Source organism: Vicugna pacos, unplaced genomic scaffold (genome assembly GCF_048564905.1).
Source record: "Vicugna pacos unplaced genomic scaffold, VicPac4 scaffold_21, whole genome shotgun sequence".
NCBI classification, from domain to species: domain Eukaryota; kingdom Metazoa; phylum Chordata; class Mammalia; order Artiodactyla; family Camelidae; genus Vicugna; species Vicugna pacos.
Window position 1 is genome coordinate 20,070,697 of NW_027328742.1, and position 4,553 is coordinate 20,075,249.

Consider the following 4,553-nt stretch of genomic DNA (forward strand, 5'->3'; position numbering starts at 1 on the left):
ACTATTACCCACACTAAAAGTACCCTCATATCACTTTAATTTTTCATGGTAAGTTCTGAAAGCACCGAGTGGAAAGTTTCATACTGCTGAGCACAACCTGCTGACTTCCCAGTGTCATGCTACATTTCCTTCACATCAGGCTACTCACTTGATTTGTGTTTCTTGTAATCTCAGGTTGCTCCTGTGCCATCTCTCGTCTCCTGAGATGGCTGCTGTCTTCTCTTTCCACATCACCTTCCCCATGTATTCCATGTGCAGCAAAAGAAAAAAAAAGATTAGAGGGACCCCTGAGGACTTTATTCCTTATTATGATCCAGTCATTTGCTGCAGTGACAAATAATTTATCAATATTATACAGGTCCTCTCCTGATCTGATTGATCAGTCATTCCCAACTTAGACATTTTAACTACAAGGGAGATAAATATCGAAAAGATTTGATCTTGCACCAGACATCTGAATGCATTTTCTTGGGTGTATTATTGTCTTAACATTATAATGGCTAAGAAATTAAATACATTATTTATATTAGTATAATTTCAATTCAATACTTTGAAAGAGATTTTAGATTCCTAAATATGTAAGCATGCAAGGACCACTGAAACTCATTACACCAGCAAGATGACTCACTGTTATCATTCTTTGTGATCCACACACTTGTCTACATTATGTACATTAGTCCACAAAGAATTCACTCAACAAACTTTCATAAGCTTGTGGACTATACCATCATCACATACTGAACAATGTAGCAAGTCATTATGATAATGATCTGATTGAAAAAAAGTGAATAGACATTCTTAAAATGTCTTTTCCACAACTATGTTGTGTGGATGTTTCTTATGTTTCCAGATAAATAATATAAAGTTTTTCTCCAAAATTCTATCCATCACTATATTTATGTCTTCCTCCCCTAACGGCAAGCAACTTTTCACTGATAAATTTCCATGGTAAGAATGTCCTTATCTTTAATTAATTAATTAATTAATTTTTTAATGGAGGTACTGGGGATTGAACCCAGGACCTCATGTGTGCTAAGCATGCACTCTACCACTGAGCTATATTCACCTCTTGGATAAATTGGGAGTTTGAAATTTGCAGATACTAAATACTATATATAAAATAGACAAACAACAAGTTTCTTCTGTATAGCACAATATCTTGCAGTAACCTATAATGAAAAAGAATATGAAAATGAATCTATGTATGTATACAGATGATTGAAACATTATGCTGTACACCAGAAATTGATGCAACATTGCAAATTGACTATACTTTAATAAAAAGGGAGGGAAAAAGAAAGAAAGAAAAGGAAAAAGAACATCCTTATCAATTCTGACAAACAGTTCAGATTCCAAATTCCACTGCCACGTTTTCCTTGAGCCCTTCTTGGGCAATTTTAAGCCTCCCCCACCCCCACCTTGGAGTAGCAGGCTTTTCTCTCCCTTCGTCCCCTCATCCTTCCAACCAAGTCCTCATCTTTCTAGTATCTTCTGAGCCTTGCAATGTCTGTCAACCTTAGATTGCAGCTGAGGCCACCAGGCTGCAGATATGCCAAACAGAGAAGCAGCAGATCCTGGCACATGGCTGGTGTTTAATTAAATAATGGTTGAGTACAGAGAAGCTTTGAGAAAAAAATGTCTGTGCAGACAACTTCCCACTGTCTTGGGAGGATGTGAAATAGCTGAATAGCTGAATAGCTGAATAGCTGAATAACTGAGATCTTTCTTAATCTTAGTGTCACAAAACCCTCATCTGGAAGCCTGACAGCCCAACAAGGTCAAAGTCGAAATGAAACTGTTACAACAGAAGTGGATAATAAGTGCCTTTTACTTTCTTTCAACCACTAGGGTTCTCAGGAAAGATGGAGTCATAAGCCAAGGGCTGTGCTTAGTATTCTTGTGCAATACTGGACCGTGTCTGCCTTCTAGTTTTCAGGGACTTCTGCCCTCATCAAGAGGACTTTGTTATCAGTACTCCCTGAAAAAAAAAGGCAGGGAGAGACAGATTGCAAAAGCGTGGACTTTCTGAACCCAGCAGGCCCCATCAGTCTGTTATGCTGCCTGAGTTCTGGAGAGCCATGGAATTATAGGGGACACTCAGGACTGAGTAGGAATCCCAGGGTCTGCTCATCCCATTCTGCCAACCTAAAAGTTTATGCAAAACAATCTGAAACTTCCCTGGTCTCTAAGATAAGAATAATGTTTCCTCCTCCCACGAATTTTCAGGCTGATTAAATGATGCATCTGGCCCTCACCAAGTGGCTTTTGAAGTGTCTATGGGGTATCTGGAGGAACTTGGCTTCCTTTTTAAAAAAATTTTATTGTTTTGTTGAAGTATAGTCAGTTTATAATGTGTTCATTTCTGGTATGCAGCATAATAATTCAGATATATATATATCTGTGTGTGTGTGTGTGTGTGTGTGTGGGTATATACAAATATATATATTTGGTTGAATTGAAATTGATAATTCTCATTTAAAAATAATTATATTCCAGAAATATACTTTATATTAAATGGAATTGATGATTTTTACTTACTTACATTGTTTATATAAATAAATATTAATTTAATTCTGATGATTGGCTTTAAATATTTGTATTACTAATTTTATTTTCTATTATTGTAAAATAAGAGATATAATGTACAATAATCTTTCTGAGAAGGATTCTATACTACTATTTGAATTAAAAGATTTAGTATATATTTCCTGAAGTATTTTTATTTGTGCCTTGAAATGTTCTTGTAAAGAAATACTCCACAATTCTTGGTGGTAAACATGTCTCTTCTTTAATGTGTGCCTCATATTTATATAGCTTTTATTCATTCATTTATTATAGTGCATTGCCTCATCCAAAAACGCAGTGGGGCTGCGTTTTTTCAGGCGGCGCGGAGGGCAGCCTGACCCGGGGTCCTTGGAGCGGGCGCCGTGGCCACGCCCCCTTCCTGGGGCGGGCCCTGCCTTGTTCCAGTTGCTTCCAGAGAGGATGTACGCCGAAGGGGAGCGGAGCGGTGAGCGCTGTGTGTCCTCCAGGCCTCTCCGCGAACGTGGAGTGGCTCCTGGGGCCCCATGGACGCGGAGTCAAGAGACAAGGGGTGTTGGAGCCATCGAGGACATGGGTACTCTTCGAAAAGGTAGGCCCCGCGAACGGCTCCACGAAGCAGCGGCGGCGGCAGCGGCGGGCGGGGGGCGGCGGGCGGCGGCGGCGGCGGCGGCGGGAGGCGGCGGGAGGCGGGCGGCGGCGGCGGCGGCACCCAGCACGCTGCTGGCATCTCTGTTAACGAACAAGGGCCCGGTTCCCGCTACAGGAGCGGGAGCGCGGCGGGCTGCGGGAGGCGGGAGGCGGCGGCGGGAGGCGGGAGGTGGCGGGAGGCAGCGGCGTCGGGCGGCGGAGGGAGGCGGGCGGTGGCGGGAGGCAGCGGCGGCGGGCGGCGGCGGCGGGCGGCGGCGGGAGACGGCGGCGGGCGGCGGCGGGAGGCGGGGGGGGGGAGGCGGTGGGCGGCGGCGGCGGCGGCGGCACCCAGCACGCTGCTGGCATCTCTGTTAACGAACAAGGGCCCGGTTCCCGCTACCAGAGCGGGAGCGCGGCGGGTGGCGGGAGGCAGCGGCGGCGGGCGGCGGCGGCGGCGGCGGCGGCGGGCGGCGGCATGAGGCGGGCAGTGGCGTGAGGCAGCGGCGGCGGGCGGCGGCGGCGGCGGCACCCAGCACGCTGCTGGCATCTCTGTTAACGAACAAGGGCCCGGTTCCCGCCGCGCGGAGCGGGAGGGCTGCGGGCGGCGGGAGGCGGCGGCGGGAGGCAGCGGCGGTGGGCGGCGGCGGCGGCGGCGGGCGGCGGCGCGGCGGGCGGCGGCGGGAGGCGGGAGGCGGCGGCTGGAGGCGGGCGGCGGCGGCGGCGGCGGCACCCAGCATGCTGCTGGAATCGCTGTGAACGATCAAGGGCCCGGTTCCCGCCGCGCGGAGCTGGAGCGCGGCGGGCTGCGGGAGGCGGCAGGCGGCGGCGGGAGGCGGGCGGTGGCGGGAGGCGGCGGCGGCAGGCGGTGGCGGCGGCGGCACTCAGCATGCTGCTGGAATCGCTGTGAACGAACAAGGGCCCGGTTCCCGCCGCGCGCAGTGGGAGCGCGGCGGGCTGCGGGAGGCGGCAGGCGGCGGCGGGAGGCGGGCGGTGGCGGGAGGCGGCGGCGGCAGGCGGGTGGCGGCGGCGGCACTCAGCATGCTGCTGGCATCTCTGTGAACGAACAAGGGCCCGGTTCCCGCCGCGCGCAGTGGGAGCGCGGCGGGCTGCGGGCGGCGGCGGGAGGCGGGAGACGGAAGACAGCGGTGGGAGGCGGGCGGCAGGCGGGAGGCGGCGGCGGCAGCGGCGGCCCCCAGCGCACTGCTGGCATCGCTGTGAACGAACAAGGGAGAGGAAGACATGGAGGAGGAGAAGGAGGTGATGGAGGAGGTGGTGGTGGAGGAGGAGGTGGTGGTGGTGGTGGTGGTGGAGGAGGAGGTAGTGGAGGAGGAGCTGGTGGAGGAGGAGGATGAGGAGGAGAATGTGGAGGAGGAGGGGGAGGA

The 4,553-nt window shown here is 51.3% G+C and overlaps 1 long non-coding RNA gene across 1 annotated transcript in view; it reads left to right on the plus strand.

Moving 5' to 3' along the window:
* The first annotated feature begins 2,982 nt into the window (after positions 1–2,982).
* The window catches only part of LOC140694490 (uncharacterized), a 14,274-nt gene continuing 12,703 nt past the window's right edge, over positions 2,983–4,553 (plus strand). The window contains exon 1 of the long non-coding RNA XR_012070120.1: positions 2,983–3,133. This is a non-coding gene — a long non-coding RNA (uncharacterized lncRNA). The remainder of the gene's footprint in view (positions 3,134–4,553) is intronic.